This window comes from Triticum aestivum, chromosome 6A (genome assembly GCF_018294505.1).
Source record: "Triticum aestivum cultivar Chinese Spring chromosome 6A, IWGSC CS RefSeq v2.1, whole genome shotgun sequence".
Taxonomy (NCBI): domain Eukaryota; kingdom Viridiplantae; phylum Streptophyta; class Magnoliopsida; order Poales; family Poaceae; genus Triticum; species Triticum aestivum.
In genome coordinates this window covers 461,560,694-461,579,637 of record NC_057809.1, presented here as the reverse complement: position 1 = coordinate 461,579,637, position 18,944 = coordinate 461,560,694, and positions in this window count along the sequence as shown.

Genomic DNA, 18,944 nt, shown 5'->3' with positions numbered 1-18,944 from the left:
CTTTATCAGGACACAGTGTGCAAAATGGCTATAGACCCCTCAAGGATCAAACCCACAAAAACGACCTTCAAAGGCGTCATACCAGGTGTAGAGGCCCACTGTACGGGCTCAGCCACACTGGAAGTGGTCTTCGGATCCCCGGATAACTTCCAAAGCGAGGAGTTAATCTTCGATATAGTCCCGTTCCGCAGTGGCTATCATGCACTGCTCGGGCGAACCGCATTTGCGAGATTCAATGCGGTACCGCACTATGCATATCTCAAGCTCAAGATGCCAGGACCTCGGGGGGTCATGACAGTCAATGGAAACATAGAGCACTCTCTCCGCACGGAGGAGCACACTGCGGCCCTCGCAGCAGAAGCGCAAAGCAGCCTCTTAAGGAAATCCACCAGTTCGGCGATTAAACACCCGGACACCTTCAAGCGCGCCCCGAGTAATCTGCAACAAGACCGTCTGGCACGTCCCGAGCTTGCATTGCAATGCAGCCCCACCCCAGTCCCAGCCAAATAGCGAAATCCGTGCCACACGTACATAATTACGCATTGAAAATACCATGGGCATAGGTGGGGGCACGACTACGGCACGCCCCGAAACGCGGCTCAACCGCACTAGGGGCTTCCCGCTTTGTTATATTTTTTCTCTCTCTTTCAGGACTTTACTCTCTGGAAACCCCATCCGGCAATACGATTGCCAGACACACGATACAACAACCAAGGAGGCAGAAAGCTACGTCGCACCATGGAACTCCCAGGTGGTCTCTGATAACGAGTGAAATACATGTTTTAAATACCATTCCTCAGCTTGCCCTTGGAGGGGACATGTCAAATAGTTCTACTTTTTTGCTTATCGCACTAATTGTATCATTCTGCTTCAACGCACCTCTTTTGAATAAACAATGCATAGCACTAGTCTATTATAGCATTCTCTATTCTTTTTTATATATATGTTCATTCATGACATTCAGCACCCGTACACTCTAGTATGGCCAATACGCCAAGGGCTTAAGCGTACCCCATAATACGACATGAGAAGTCCGAACACTTTCGACAGTGCGGCACCCCGAACTTATAACATTATATGCATCAGCTCCGAATCATGTCTTGGGTCGATAGTTGGGTTTGCCCGGCTCCCATGTTTTGGTACCTTACGTTCCGCTATATCGGCTAAGGTAGCACTGGAAGAACTACTGCGATTGTGCCCCGGTTCATCTGGGCTAAGCACCTCAGTAGAGAAAGCTAAAACTGACTGTCATGATAACGCGAGAGTTGGTCGCTGTTCGAGAGGTCTCGAGTCCCTAAAGACTTATGCCGCTTAGGGTGAGGAGTCGGCTTTGTCCGGCTTAGGCGTGTATAGCGCCCTGAATTCGGCCTTCCGAATACTAGGGGCTTCGCCAAAATTTAAAATTGTAGACTTCTATTGTTAAGTGAGAGTGATAAAGCATTATAGTCCGATTGCCTTGTTAGCTGTGCTGAGCACCTCCCTCGAAGGACCCAACAATGGGAAAAAGAGTGCTCAGATTTATCCTGAACACCCCAGCACTCGTGGCATGGCGGCAGAAGCCGATGACTGGCCATCTCTCAGATTTGATAAACAGCCACACAAAAGGTAATATTTTAAATTCAAACAAACGTTGCATAGCATACATGAACAAGTTTTCATAATACACGATCACACGAGCAAGTTCATTCAAAAAATACATCCTTCACACACTCGTCCGCCACAAGACGGGCACCCTTCAGGACACCCTCATAATACATTTCGGGGTGGCGATGCTCCTTGCCCTGCGGCGGCCCCTCCTTCACCAGCTTCTCGGTGTCCATCTTGGCCCAGTGCACCTTCGCACGGGCAAAAGCCTGGCGTGCACCTTCGATGCAGACGGACCGCTTTATGACTTCCAATCGTGGGCAGACATCCACAAGCCGCCTCACCAGGCCAAAGTAGCTGTTCGGAAGGGAGTCGCCAGGCCACATCCGGACTATAAGGCCCCTCATGGCCAGTTCAACCGCCTTGTGCAGCTCGACCAGTAGCTTCAGCTGGTCGCTCACAGGCATCGGGTGTTCGGTCCCAGTATACTGAGACCAGAACAACTTCTCCGTCGAGCTTCCCTCCTCGGCCTGGTAACACTTCACGGCATCTGACACACTCCGGGGCAAATCTGCAAATGCTCCAGGAGAGCTCTGGACTCGGGTAAGTAACAAGTAATTTACTTTCACATGCTTGCTTTGCATATTGAAGGCCTTACCCGTCGCTATCTTCCTCATTGCCTCAATTTCCTGGAGGGACTTTTGGGCTTCATCATGGGCATGCTTTCTACTCTCGAGGGCCGCGGCAAGCTCGGACTCTCGCGTCTTCGAGTCAAGTTCCAAAGCCTCGTGCTTCTTCATGAGAGCCTGGAGCTCTTGCTGCACCACACCCACCCGTGCCTCTTGTTTTTCCCGCTCGGTGCGCTCCTTGACCACTTTGTTTTCGGCCTCGGACAGTGCTTGCTTCAGGGTCGCCACTTTGGTCGTGGCCCCTGGCACATCCATGATGATCCTATCATTTTGCAACCGCATCTTTTATATATATATATATGTGGACAAGACATTACTTACCTTTGTTCTCCTCAAGCTGCGTCTTGGCAAGACCGAGCTCTTTCTCGGACCGCTCGAGGTTCTGCCTCAGTGCAGCAACCTCCGCCGTCAGTGCGGCAGAGGTCAGCAGCGAAGCCTGCATACGCATACAGACATACTTATATTAGACTCCTGGAGATATTATTTGATCCTCTATTTGGCTTTTCTTTGTGAACACCAAACAGAGCATTAGGGGCTACTGTCTATGCGATAATATTTTCCTATATTTTAAATACTCACCTCAAAGCCTGTTAGAAGGCTGGCACATGCTTCAGTTAGTTCGCTCTTGGCGGACTGAACCTTCTTGATCACCGCACTCATAATAGTGCGGTGCTCTTCGTCGATGGAAGCGCCTCGAAGCGCTCCCAGCAGGTTGTCCGGTGCCTCTGGATGGACAGAGGTCACCGGCATGGGCGGCTTGCCCCTCTTGGAAGGGAGCCGCCTGCCGGAGTCCGGAACCATTGGAGGTTTCGGCATGGTGTTCGGCTGAGGGCCGAACCTGGAGCCCTTTGGAGTCTTGCTCCCTTTGCACCTGGAGTCCGGAAGGTCGCCTTGAGGCGCCTCCAGGTCTACCTCCCCTCAATTCGGTGCCCCTTGAGACAATACCTCGACATCGTCCGTAGTGCGAGGAGAGGAGGCGGTTGGAAGTGTATCACTATCCATATCCGACGAGTCCAAGGAACCGTCCAACGAGGATACGTCGATACGGGCTCGGGGCGGACTGCATGATCATATTCGACGATCAGGAGAAGCGGTGCAATAAAAGTATGCTATGAGTTACTCTGGTATCTGAATACTTACGACTTCGCCAGGGGCTTAGCCCTGAGTAACCACTCGTCTTTGTCGTCAGCGGCAGTGGTGGAACAGTCCGGAAGAAGAATCCTTCCCTTCTTGGACCCTTCGGCCTCCCCGGTTGGGGCGGCCTTCCTCTTCTTGTCTCCCCCGGCTGGAGGAGGAGAGTCTTCATCTTCCTCCTCCTCGTTTTCACGGGAGGAGTGCGTCTCGGAGTTATCAGACGATGAGTCCGATACCACCTAGCTCCGGGAACTCTTTCGGGTTCCCTTGGCCTTCTTCTTGGTCTTCTCCGGCACCTCATAAGGAGCCGGAGTCCACATCTCCGTCAGGAGAGCGTCCGTAGGGTCTTCGGGCAGAGGGGCCGAACAGTTAATCTGCTCCGATGTCTCCACCCAGTCCTGTCAAAGGCATGGGAGCTCAGACCCCGCACATGGTTAAGCTATGGGAAATAAATACCCTATCAGATGTACAGAACTTACCGGATTCGTAGGGCGCTTCGCGCTTAGCCCGCTGTCCTCGGTAAGAGAAGGAGGGACCTCAGCGCCCTTGAACAGCACCTTCGAGACATCCTTATGCGTCGTGTCGAAGAGCTCGCATAGAGTCTGGTGCTGGGCCAGGTCGAACTCCCATAAGTTAGCCCGTTGTTGACACGGGAGGATCCGGCGGAAGAGCATGACCAGGACTATGTTGACAAGCTTAAGTTTCTTGCTTATCATGTTCCGGATACACTTCTGGAGTCCGTCCAGCTCCACCGATGAACCCCAGGACAGGCCCTTCTCCTTCTAGGAAGTGAGCCGCGTGGGGATTCCGGATCGAAACTCGGGGGTCGCCACCCAGTTGGTGTCGCGCGGCTCGGTGATGTAGAACCACCCCGATTGCCACCCCTTTATGGTCTCCAAGATGGAGCCCTCGAGCCACGTAACGTTGGGCATTTTTCCCACCATGGATCTGCCGCATTCCGCTTGTTGGCCGCCTACTACCTTCGGCTTGATATTGAAGGTCTTCAGCCACAGGCCGAAGTGGGGCCGGATGCGGAGGAAAGCCTCGCACACGACGATAAATGCCGAGATGTTGAGGATGAAATTCGGGGCCAGATCATGAAAGTTCAGCCCATAATAGAACATAAGGCCGCTGACGAATGAATGGAGGGGAAACCCAGTCCACGGACGAAGTGGGGGAGGAAAACCACCCTTTCGTGAGGTTCCGGGGTAGGGACGATCTGCCCCACGGCTGGCAGCTGGTGCGCGATATCCGCGGCTAAGTATCCGGCCCCACACAGTTTTTTGATGTGTCCCTCCGTGACGGAGGAGACCATCCACTTGCCTCCCACTCCGGACATGTTTGGAGAGAGTTGAGGACAAGGATGTGGACTTGGGCGCTGGAGCTCGAGTGCGCGAGAATGGATGAGCAAGGAGGAAGAAGGCGTGGGTAGAAAAAGGTGAAACCTTATCCCTTTATAAGGGCGGATGAAACTATGCGCCCCACTAGCGTGGTAAAACTCGCTTATCCCCCAAGCACCGTAATTGATGGCGCGGTTGGGTTACCCACGTCCGTATTGATGGGAATCCCGTAATAAGGGGACATGATCTCTGCTTCGACGAGACGTGCCAAGGAAACCGCCTCGCGAAACACGCTGAGATAGGTTATGAAAAATGATTCAAATAAAGACCTGGCTGTGGTGTGATGCCACGCTACGGGGTACGTCAGCAGATCAGATTTGTGGAAATATTATTCTCTCTACGGTGGTATGTGGAACTTGTTTTGCAAAGTCGGACACGATCCTCGTGTTCAAAATCATCTATGAAGTATTAGGAGGAGGAACCCGCCTTGCAATGCCGAAGACAATCTACGCACCGGACTCATCGTCATTGAAGCCTGGTTCAGGGGCTACTGAGGGAGTCCTAGATTAGGGGGTATCCGGACAGCCGGACTATATCCTTTGGCCGGACTGTTGGACTATGAAGATACAAGATTGAAGACTTCGTCCCATGTCCGGATGGGACTATCCTTGGCGTGGAAGGCAAGCTTGGCAATACGGATATGCAAATCTCTTTCCTTATAACCAACTCTGTGTAACCCTAGCCCCCTCCGGTGTCTATATAAACCGGAGGGTGTTAGTCCGTAGGACAACATACAATCATACCATAGGCTAGCTTCTAGGGTTTAGCCTCTCTGATCTCGTGGTAGATCATCTCTTGTACTACTCACATTATCAAGAATAATCAAGCAGGACGTAGGTTTTTACCTCCATCAAGAGGGCCCAAACCTGGGTAAAACATCATGTCCCCTACCTCCTATTACCATCCGCCTTAGACGCATAGTTCGGGACCCCCTACCCGAGACCCGCCGGTTTTGACACCGACAGATGTTGTTGGCAATTTGTTTGCCAAGTTTGTTGGTGCCAAAGGTGGTTTGGAAATACAAAAGACCATTTGGGTTGCCAAGCCTATTGTGACTAACTTCTTAGGACCCAACTTGGTTGGGGACCGTCAAGCTCAAACTTGATCAATAGGTGTGTGGAGGACGTTGGAGATTTGGTTAGTTCATGAAGAAAAGGATAGCCACCATTTATTTGTTCGAGCCAAGTCATTTGGATTATCTTCATATTATCTATCCAATGTTCCTCTTTGAAGTAACTTGTATTTATATTGCTTACATTGAAAGTTACTTGCCCCTTGCATGTTTAGGTTTTGTATCTAGCATGTGTAGGTTGGTTTGCACATCATATAGTGGTGTTTGTAGGCTTCAGCCTTAGTGTATCATATTTGAATCTTGTTTGGCGTTTGTGAGATATTAGTGGATCATCACATTATAGGGGAGTGTTATGTTTTGTGCACATCACAAACCCGAAACATCAATATGAGAAATACCACCTAGTATTGATATTCAATATTATCTAGTCACTATGTGGTATGTCAAGCTCATTTGAAATTCATATTCTCAAAGTATCCATTAATTATCTTTTTGTGGTTTTTTATTTTGCCTTAGTAGTGTGCTTCGCCGAGGTGTCCTTAGAGTTTCACAGAATCTTCTGGGCACCCCGTGCGCATGGGGTCTTTGACCCCCGTGCGCACGGGGTGCCGTGTAATTTTCTGGACACTCCATGCGCACGGGGTCTGTTGACCCCCATGCGCACGAGATGGGATTTCTATCTCAGAGTACCCCATGTGCACGGGGCTGACTTAGCCCGTGCGCATGGGGTCCAACGGGCAGAAATGCCCACCCGACCAAGAACACTATGATTCTCTCTTTTTATCCTTTTGAATATGATTTTGATCTTGTGCATCTTCGGAATCTATACCACTCAGTGTTAATTACAAATACCATCGTTATTCTCTTACAATTGGTATTTCTTCATGTGGTATAACTCTTTGATCATCTTCTTCTCGGCTCGTGCTTCAACTTGCCTTATCTCACTACTCGTTCTATCTACTATCTACTTAAGTGGGATAAACCTCTGAGCATGTGTGTAGTGTATTTCCTATGCTCATTGGTCTTTGCTTAGTTCATATGTTGTTCTTTGTGTGCGTTCTTGTGTGGTTTTTCACTTTGATATAATTTGGACAACTTGGATGCTTTGTGATATTAGTGGTGCATTTATCGTGCATGTGTTCTTTTGTCCAAATTGTATCTCTTTGGATCTTGGTAGGCTTGTGCATGCATATTTATTTATATACTGTTGGGAAACATAGCATGCAATTTCAAAAAAAATCCTACGCTCATGCAAGATCTATCTAGGAGATGCATAGCAACGAGAAGGGGAGAGTGTGTCCACGTACCCTCGTAGACCGAAAGCGGAAGCGTTTTACAACTCGGTTGATGTATTCGAACTTCTTCTCGTTCCGACCGATCAAGCATCGAACCTACAACACCTCAGAGTTCTGCACACGTTCAGCTCGATGACGTCCCTCGAACTCTTGATCGAGCAAAGTGTCAAGGGAGAGTTTCGTCAACATGACGACGTGGTGATGGTGATGGTGAAGTGATTCGCGCAGGGCTTCGCCTAAGCACTACGACAATATGACCAGAGGAGTAAACTGTGGAGGGGGGCGCCGCACACGGCTAATAGTTGTTTTTCTCTGTCTTCTAGGTGCCTCCCTCCCCACATATATATAGATTGGAGGGGGGAAGAGGCAGCCAGGGGGCGCCCAAGTAGGCCGAATCCTACTTGGTCTCCCACCCCAATTCGGCACCCTTTCCTTGTTTTCCGGAGGGAGAAGGAAAGAGGAGGGGAGAGAAGGAAGGGGGAGGCCGAATCCCTCCCATTCCTTTCTCTCTTCCCCCTTTCCTTCCTCTTCCTATTCAGCCCACATGGGGGGCGCAACAGCCCATGCTGGCTGTTGTGTTTCCCCTCTTGGCCCAATAAGCCCAAACCTGTGCCGGGGGGTGCCCGGAACCCCTTCCGGTGACCCGATATGTACCCGGTACCCCCAGAACACTTCCGGTGTCCAAATATCATCGTCCCATATATGAATCTTTACTTCTTGACCATTTCGATACTCCTCGTCATGTCCGTGATCTCATCCGGGACTCCGAACAACATTCGGTCACCAAATCACATAACTCATATAATACAAAATCGTCATCGAACGTTAAGCATGCAAACCCTACGTGTTCGAGAACTATGTAGACATGACTGAGACACCTCTCCGGTCAATAACTGATACATATCCAACGTATCTATAATTTTTTGATTGTTCCATGCTATATTATCTACTGTTTTAGACAATATTGGGCTTTATTATCCACTTTTATATTATTTTTGGGACTAACCTATTAACCGGAGGCCCAGCCCAGAATTGCCGGTTTCTTGCCTATTTCAGTGTTTCAAAGAAAAGGACTATCAAACGGAGTCGAAACAGAACGAAATCAACTAGAGAAGTTATTTTTGGAAGGAAAGCTACCGGATGGACTTGGACCCCACGTCAGGAGCCAAGGGAGGTGCTCACGAGGGTGGGGGTACCCCCCCTAGGGCGCGCCCCCTTGCCTCATGGGGCCCCCGAAGCTCCACGGACGTACTTCCTGCACCCATATATCTTCACGTACCCTAAAACTTCCAGAACAGACAATAGATCGGGAGTTTCACCGCCAGATGCCTCTGTAGCCACCGAAAACCAATCTAGACCCGTTCCGGCACCCTGCCGGAGGGGGCAACCCTTCTCCGATGGCCATCTTCATCATCCCGGTGCTCTCCACGACGAGGAGTGAGTAGTTCTCCCTCGGGGCTGAGGGTATGTATCAGTAGCTATGTGTTTGATCTATCTCTCGTGTTCTTGAGATGATACGATCTTGATGTATCGTGAGCTTTGCTATTATAGTTGGATCTTATGTTTCTCCTTCCCCTCTACTCTCTTGTAATGAATTGAGTTTCCCCTTTGAAGTAATCTTATCGGATTGAGTCTTTAAAGATTTGAGAACACTTGGTGTATGTCTTGTCGTGGATATCTGTGGTGACAATGGGATATCACGTGATTCACTTGATGTATGTTTTGGTGATCAACTTGCGGGTTCCGCCCATGAACCTATGCATAGGGGTTGGCACATGTTTTCGTCGTGATTCTCCGGTAGAAACTTTGGGGCACTCTTTGAGGTCCTTTGTGTTGGTTGAATAGATGAATCTGAGATTGTATGACGCATATCGTATAATCATACCCACGGATACTTGAGGTGACATTGGAGTATCTAGGTGACATTAGGGTTTTGGTGGATTTGTGTCTTAAGGTGTTATTCTGGTACGAACTCTAGGGTTGTTTGTGACACTTATAGGAATAGCCCAACGGATTGATTGTAAAGAATAACTTTGAGGTGGTTTCGTACCCTACCATAATCTCTTTGTTCGTTCTCCCCTATTGGTGACTTTGGAGTGACTCTTTGTTGCATGTTGAGGGATAGTTATATGATCCAATTTTGTTATTATTGTTGAGAGGACTTGCACTAGTGAAAGTATGAAGCCTAGGCCTTGTTTCCTAGCATTGCAATACCATTTACGCTCACTTTTATCATTAGGTACCTTGCTGTTTTTATATTTTCAGATTACAAATACCTTTATCTACCATCCATATACCACTTGTATCACCATGTATTCGCCAAACTAGTGCACCTATACAATTTACCATTGTATTGGGTGTGTTGGGGACACAAGAGACTCTTTGTTATTTGGTTGCAGGGTTGCTTGAGAGAGACCATCTTCATCCTACGCCTCCTACGGATTGATAAACCTTAGGTCATCCACTTGAGGGAAATTTGCTACTGTCCTACAAACCTCAGCACTTGGAGGCCCAACAATGTCTACAAGAAGAAGGTTGTGTAGTAGACATCAATAACCAATAGTGGAACCTGGATGCTCATATTGGTTCCCACATATTCTATGAAGATCTTTATCGGTCGTACCGTAATGACAACATACGGTATTCCCTTTGTCATCGGAATGTTACTTGCCCGAGATTCGATCGTCGGTATCTTCATACCTAGTTCAATCTCGTTACCGACAAGTCTCTTTACTTGTTCCGTAATGCACCATCCCGCAACTAACTCATTAGTCATATTGCTTGTAAGGCTTATCATGATGTGCATTACCGAGAGGGCCCGGAGATACCTCTCTGATACTCAGAGTGACAAATCATAATCTCGATCTATGCCAACCCAACAAACACCTTCGGAGATACCTGTAGAGCATCTTTATAATCACCGAGTTACGTTGTGACGTTTGATTGCACACAAGGTATTCCTTCGGTATTCGGGAGTTGCATAATCTCATGGTTGAAGGAATATGTATTTGACATGAAGAAAGCAATAGCAATAAAACTTGACGATCATTATGCTAAGCTAACGGATGGGTCTTCTCCATCACATCATTCTCCTAATGATGTGATCCCATTCATCAAATGACAACACATGTCTATGGTTAGGAAACTTAACCATCATTGATCAACAAGCTATTCTAGTAGAGGCTTATTAGGGACACGGTGTTTTTTCTATGTATCCACACATGTATCAAGTTTCCAGTTAATACAATTCTAGCATGAATAATAAACATTTATCATGATATAAGGAAATATAAATAACAACTTTATTATTGCCTCTAGGGCATATTTCCTTCATATACTTATTTTTGCCTTGCTTGCTCTACTTGATCCTTTATATAGGGTAAACTCCATAATATCGTTAATGGTTAAAGATGTGCATGAATTTCGAGTTCATATCCATATGAACATATTTAATGTGGAGTTTGCCCTATGTATTGTAGTTGGTCTAACTACTTCGGACCCAATAAGTTTGGGGACCAAATTGTACCTTAATGTGTTCTAGGTACTTTGGAGAAGCATTGGATGCTTGGCTTATTCATGAGGAAGGTGGAGACACGGTGGAAAATTACTAGAGCCAAACTTGGTTGATTTGAGGGAGAAGATAATTAAAAACCCGGTTCGGTTGTAAGTGATTCATTCTCATCATGAAAACCCGGTTAACAAAATTTTGGTTCAATTTGTTGGATATGCATCAAACTCCCACAATTACCGTATTCTCAATAAATCCACGGGTTGTATTGAGGAAATGGTGAATGTGGAGTGTGATGAGAATAATAGCTTCCACGCGGAGCAATTTGTTTCACGTGTTGTAGGTGATGAGTCTCCTTACCAAGCTACAAGTACAATGGGGATTGATCATATTCTTCCACAAGAAACACCCCATGTCCATGTAGAAGGAGTAAGAGCCCCTCTGGTGGATCCACCACATGGGAAGTCATCACCCCCAACACAAGAGCAAGATGCCCTAGGAGATCATGTACCTATCCAAGAATAAGATCAAGTCCCTCATGTTCGCGTACCAGATCAAGGGCCCCTTGAACCAATGCTCTCTTGGTAACAAGTACTCATTTCATGCATTTATTTAAATTAGAGTCAACATTGTGTATGTTGCATCTTGGAATGATTAGTACTTGTTGAGTTTGTGTCTCTTGCAAGAGCTTAAACCTCCTTATTGCATCTATGAGCCGTTTGAGAAGAAGCATATCATGGGGATCTATAAAACCATGCTCATGGTTCACTTATCCCAAATATGCCAATTAAGCAATTTATTGCATACCAATTCCTCATAGTGCTCTTATATGCAATATTGATAAATTTGCAAAAACACTCATTTTGGTTGTGGTATTATCTATCATGCTTAGTAATTCATTTTTATGCAAATGAGATCAATTTATGCCATGTGCCTTGTGCCATGTGCCATGTGACAAAGCTCTTATGCTAAAGATCAAGTTTGGATAATAATGGATTCATTCATGGATATCAAGTTCTTATCTTTTGTACATTTTTTGTGTTCTAGTTTCTTTGTGGATGCTCATCTTGATGATTATTTGCCACATAAGAAACTTATACGCATGAGAAAGTGCATATCTTTCTTTGACTGTTTGTTTTCTACGGATCATTGGGATTGTCTTTTTGATTCTTTGATGGATCTGCAAGAGGATGAGTAGTGAGTGCTTGTACGTATTTCTTATATCTTTGCACTCATGAGTTTTTTGATATTTTTTGGAGCCATTCTTAGCATGATTATCCTATAGGGTACTTCTCGTATATCTTGTCCAAAATATGTTTTGGATCTTTTGAATGTTCGTCTCTCTGTTTTATCTTCTTGTCGCATTCTATGGATCCTCAAAATAGTTTGAGCTCCTCCATTTATTCATAAATGGGTATCTGCATTTGATTACACTCACATTTGAGAAATGCACAAATCAAGGAGGCACTCATACTATATTGGCCTTCTAGATTTCTTCCATTTTGGCATTTCATGCCAATGGGGAAGAACTTTAGAGGGTTTAGGAGAAGTGGGTTGGTTCTTGTCGTTCATGCATATCGACATTTGTTGTGTTTGCTTGTTGCATGGATGTGTATATAGAAAAAACTTCACCAAGTTCTTTCACGTGCATATATTGTGGGGGAGTTTGCTCTATATAGTGTGGTTTCACTAGCATCAAATTCTTTTGTAACATTTCGATGCTAGTACAACCGGTTTTGATAACATCAACTATCTTTGTGATATTTGAGGCTATCAAAACTATCTCAAGTATATTATTTATTCTTGGATAGATTGCATACTTGTTTTAAATTCATTATATAAACCCTCTTGTTGAGATTGTCATCAATTACCAAAATGGGGGAGATTGAAAGGGCAAGTAGCCCCTAAGTGTGGTTTTGGTAATTAATGACAATCTCTATCGACTAATGTTTTCATTGAGATACATTTGAAGGGATTGTCCATAGATGGTGCATCAAGGATATTAGATGGAATCAAGGATAAAGTACATATATATGAAGATATGATTTCTCTAAGCGTTGGTATTAATTGACAAATTCCTATGGAGCATCAAGTGCATTGAATCCTATATGAAGAAATGTTCCATAGTGATGCGTGAAGCATGTTGGATTTATGTGGGGAAAATGCAATCAAAACATTCGAAGAATTCATCATGGTATTCCTCTCTGGATACCCCGTGCGCATGGGCCTCCCGACCCCCGTGCGCACATGGTCGAGTGTCAACTCTCTGGATACCCTGTGCGCACGGGGTCCCTGGCCCCGTGCACACGGGGCCTAGGGTTTGGCACTTGAGGTCCCATATCCGGTGAGGTTTCAAGATGGTCTTTGGGCATTTACGTTGAAGCCATTCAGATTGATTTTAATGCCTAACCAAATATATTCAAGGTGTACTTCCTTAGAGGATCTCAAAGATTGACATATGTGGGCTTTAAGGATCAAGAGCTTGATAGTATAATCAAATAGAAGAATTAAATTTATGTCTTCAAGACCAGATCATCACTACAAAAAAATACACTTCCGTGATGATACGTGTTTGTCACAGTAGGTCGTGTTTTTTTCATGCATGTACATCCATGACGATTTTATGACAGAATCAAGATAGTCATACCTGTGTTGTCGTAGAAGTGTTCCATGACATTACCAAAATTATCATCCCGGAAGTGTCCACTTCCATGACGATAAATCACGCGTCACAGAAGTGTTTTCGTCAAGGGTGACCGACACGTGGCATCCACCATAACGGAACGCCGTTAAGCTATCGGTTTGGGTTTTGGATCCGATAACCCGTTAACAGCCCCGACCAATGGGGATTTTCCACGTGTAAAATCATCATTGGCTGGAGGAAACACGTGTCAGCTCACCGTTGGGACAGATGTCATCTGCTCATTGGACCGAAGGCGCCTATGATACGGAGACACGTGGCACGGCCCAACAGGGGCCCATTCTTGTGAAAAGGCCAGCCCGTTTGACTTGGTCAAAAGGTGGCGGGCCGGCCCATGGAAAGCCTGTTAACGGCATGTTCGCATATAGCCCATTTACAGCCCGCTAACCCAGGGCCCGTTATGCCCTATCCGAATTAGGCCCAGTAGCGTCATCTGGGCCGTCCAATATGATTCAGCCCGTTTTAACTTCCGACCCATGTGTGGCCCATGACTTCTTTCGGCCCATATGAGGACCTTTGTAACTCTTGGCCCATTAACGGCCTGTGGTGAAACTGGCCCGTAATGAACAGTGTATCACTTTATACCCTTTAACGGCCCATTATTCCATTGGGCCGTTTCCAGCCCAAGTTATCTTTCAGCCTTCTCAGGGCCCATTGATTCTTGGGCTCATTTGTAGCATTCGGTTACATACGGCCCATTATTGTCAGCTTGTGGGCCAAATTCAGCCCGTCATTATAGTCGGCCCATTTGCGGACCGTTAATACGTTGGGCCGTTTTCATCTCAAAAAAACCTGTTGAGCTGTTTTCATAGAGTTATCAAATACGGCCTATTAACGGTCCGTTATGGTCCACGAATAGTACGGCTCATGATTGGCGAAATGATGATACGCCCCGTAGAAGGCCCATGGATCCTACGGCCCGCATGATGCCCATGGATAGTATGGCCCGTAGAAGGCCCATGGATCGTACGGCCCATAGAAGGCCCATGGACCCTACGGCCCATAGAAGGCCCATGGACCTTACGGCCCGTAGAAGGCCCATGGACCCTAAGGCCCATATAGAAGGCCGATAGATCCTACGGCCGGATGAAGGCCCATGGATCAAACAGCCTGCGGGAGGGCCATGGTTACAACAGTCCGTGTGTTGCCATGATTCTTTTGGCCTAGTTACCAAAAATAGGCTATTGTGGCCAGTAGAAAAAACAGAAAAAGAACTGCACTGACTACAAGCAAACAACTAAACAAGACAATAAGGAAATAAATAAGCAAGCAATTAACGCTAGCCTATTACCGCTATTACACATATTACATCCACTGGGCATCAAAGTTCGCCACCAGTGCAAATATAGGGAACAAAGCAGCACATTACATACACTGGCCGTCAAAATTGGCCACCAGTGCAAATAAACGCGGCAGCAAAACAAGAGCATAACTGAAACAACTTCAGAAGAGCTCAAGAAACATTATCCTGGGTATCCACCATGCTGGCAACAAGCTTAGCAAGCTGATTAGCTTTGTCCTGTTTGGCGCTAAAATCCTCCAACGCTTGCTGTTGCACCAGAAAGTATGCATCTGAATGCTCCAGGGACTTCCGCAGTCCTTCCGCTTCTTGTCGCAGCACAGCTGATCGATGTCTTTCAACTTGTAGTTGAGACTCAAGAAACTGAACTGATTCAGACAGTGAGTTTGAATAGCTTGTGCAAGCGGTAGTGGCCAGTAACTCAAACACTAAACCAAGACAAGACTTTGGGGTTGTCTCGCTGTCTTCAAGATAGTCTTCCTTAGCTGTTTTATCAAATTTGTTGGAGACCAACAAGGATGTGTCACTATCCTAAACCTTATCTGCATTACTTCCTTTACCATTTCTTAATAAGGCACTCTTCCCCAATATTCTGTCAGCATTCTAAAAGAAGAAACAAGCAGACACATAGCAAGTTTAGCATGTACTAGTATATGAAACTCATTTCGGTGAAACAGTTCATTAGTAAGGTGGACATGATTAAACTACCAAGTCTTCTATTGCCAAGTACTAGTACATAATAAAAGCATCAAACAAACATATATCTATGTCCTATGGTCACCGCATTGTCTTGCCAAATCAAAATAGAGACACGGTTCAAATCATATCAGTTCAAGACAAAGCAGCAGTGAAAGAATACAAAGCGTGGGAAACTACACGGCACAACAAGATTTCAGATGGGTACCACGGGTCTACATGTACAACAACACTATTGGCTCTGTTGTGATGCTAGTAATGTGCATGATATGAAAGTCAACTGTATACACAATTGAAATTGAAATCAACAAAGCTATTGATAAGAGCAAACCTGTTAAAGAAACATGCATGAACATACCTGTTGTGCCATTGGACTTTCGATTGGATCCTTCAATTTAAAAATAAGTTTTTATGAGTAAATACAGTGATACAAGAGCAAAGCAATCATAGTTAAAAAAAGGCGCGCCTAAACAAGCGCTTAAGCGCACCTAGGCTCTAGGCGTTGGCAAAACGCATTGCGCATAACTACGCATAATCTGTGCATAACTGCGCATAAGCATGCGCTTTGGTCAATAAAGCGCAAGGCGGTGGCAAAATGCACAATTAACACCTAGCGCTTTTTTGAACTATGATAGCAATGGAATCTTAAATTAGAACAGTTGTTCTTCAGGTTTAGGCACTTGTTCTACATGAACAGAGTAGAGTAAGACGCAAGAATGTAATACTTAAAAATAGAAAATGAGCTCATAGACCTGACCACATTCTTGGTTCGGGACCAGTACAGAGCAAGGCGTTCCCAGTCATCGTCCAGTAAATGTGTCTCAGGAGAACGTAAGGGAATTTGATGAGTTTCTTTGCCGGTGAAGTACATTTTCTTCAGGTAATTCTGATACTTCCACCAAGCATTCTTGAAGATAGCAGAGGTATTAGCACAGGTTACCTCATACTGAGTTTCCAAATCGGTCCTTCTCTATAGAGAAAAATGGGAAAATTTGCTGTATTATAACCATCATGGAGGTAGGATGTATGGGACGAAGCAAAGTAATTGCCATGAATAACATTACTTACACATAACTCCTGGACAAACACCTGCAACTGGCATTTTCCTTCATCTTTAGTATAATATTTCCAAGATGGGAAGATACATACATACGATTTAACAACATCAAATGCGATAGATGCTAAACTACGACTAGCTGGTTGTGTTTCCTCCACAGGAATAGGCGTACTAACTGGTAGAGTTGGGGTTCGCGTGATAGTACTGGCCCTTTGGGCACTGGAGCTGCCTTACTAACTGCTCTTGTTTGGGAGCTCTATGGTGGAGATGGTGTTGTGTCAACAGGAACTGGGTTACTATCGGCTGGGGTTAGATTGGGTGAAGCTGGTTCTCTGTCCATCGCAGTAGGTGTACAATCTGCGAGAGTTTGGGTTATGTGTGGTAGGGCTGGTTCTTGTGCATGTACAACCGGGGTGCTATCTCCACCAAGAGGTAGCACTGTTTTATTTAAAGACCGTGTTTTTAGTCCGCTAGATACTGGCATCACCCGCTCCAATTCAAATGGTTGATAAACAGGAAACATAGTTGAATGTACAGACATTGTATGAGAGACAGATGCAATAGATAGTGTGGAAAAAAGAGGGCATGAAATAGTTGACACGTATATTGTTTAACTAAAACGGATAGCATGACATAATTTCACATATATGATGTCTATCTAAACTGGATAGCATAACATAACATAATTTAAAGATATGATGAATAACTAAACAGGATCGCATGACATAATTCACCTACATGTTATCTAAGTAATCAGGATCGCATCATTTAATTCACATATGTGATTTATATGCTAAACAGAGGGCATTCGATATGATGTCTGAACTAAGAACATGGTGTTGAATATTGTGTATATGATGTCTAAACTATGCAATGCAAGACACCGTATGCATGATATGAGCAGTATAACCATGCCAAGTTAGATCATACACCTCAGTGGGGGAATAGGACTGGTCATCTGTCTCTGAATCCATCTCTGAGGAGCTATCGGGACCCAACAAGAGATCTGCTTCGACAGGTAGCACTGTCTACTCTGAAGGCCTTGTTTTCACTCTAGATTTTTCCATCTCCCACCCAAATGGCTGATTCACAGGAAGAGTATTTTAATGTACAAACATTGTCGACAAATGGAAATGTAGAAAAGGATGGGCAAGGTATCATTCAAATATATGATGCCTGGTTAAACAGGATGGCATTGCACATTTCACATATATTATGGCTGGCTAAAAGACATGAGACTGCATAATTCCCATATATGATATAGAAACTAAATAGGTGGCATTACAGAACATGTCAAAACTAAGCAGATGACATATATGATGTCAAAAGTAGGCACTGCAAGGAAACATATGCATGATATGACTAACATCATCATGCCAAGGTAGAGCAAACACCTTGGGGGGTAAATAGGAGTGGTCAGCGGCGTCTGAATCCGCCTCAGAACAGATATCTTCCTCTGGATTACAATCTGGAGAGGGGTGGGGAGGGTTTGCCATTGAACCCACCATGGAGCGATGTCTGCATGACATTGTATTGCCGCCCAAAACTCTTCTCTTTTTCTCTACATGTTCAGCATGACTGTGTACAATATCCGACAAACATACGAAAAAAATATGGTGACATTATGTAAGGAGAGCATGCGGAAATTTAGAGTGATGGTAACAACCAGTGGATCGACGTTTTTCCGTTGAACCAAAATAGCCCTAATGGATCGACGTGAATGTATAGTAATAAGTGATGCAACAAGTGTACAACCTCTTTGCCGTAGCCATGTCGACCTCGGCATCATTGGGTTGGTCGCTGAAGCAAATGAGGCAGAGGTGGCTGCCGGTGGTGTGGAGGAAGATCTGAGGAATCTGTAGACGGCGTCCAGGGCACTGCTCTGTTGTGATGGATCGTTCTATCGTTGGACCATCTCTAGTGAGCCGTAAGATGTCAAGGCTGAAGCAGCACAATACATACATTGTCAATGTCAAGTGGGATTCTAATAGCATCTCCAATAGATGATGTAAAATGGATGTAAAATTAACTTCACCAAAAACCACCTGACTACAACAGATGAGATAAAAACTGTTGAATCTGAACTTAACTGTCGAAACTGAAATTTACTGTTGAATCTGAATGCTACTGTCGAAACTGAACGCAATGGTAGCAGAGAGTCACTTGACATGTAGTTTAGGGAGGGCTTGCAGTTCATCTTCAACCTGCACCCCCCCTGAGCCGCCAGCCACCACCGGCCGAACCGCCGGCCCCAGCGCCGCCTCGCCGCCCCAAAACAACTCGCCACCACCGCCCCAGCTAGCCCTCTAGGCCCCCCGCCCCCACCCTGAACCCTAAGATAGATAGTGGGGTACCTCTCCAGCGAGCCCCCGTCCCCGCTGCGGGTGGTTCTTCCTTAACTCCGGCGAGCCCCCAACCCCTGAAAATCGACTGACCCAAAAGTCGGTTCAGTCAACTGAAGTGTGGCTTAATCGGAGCAGAGCAGTAGCACGAGCACGGGGGAGAGCA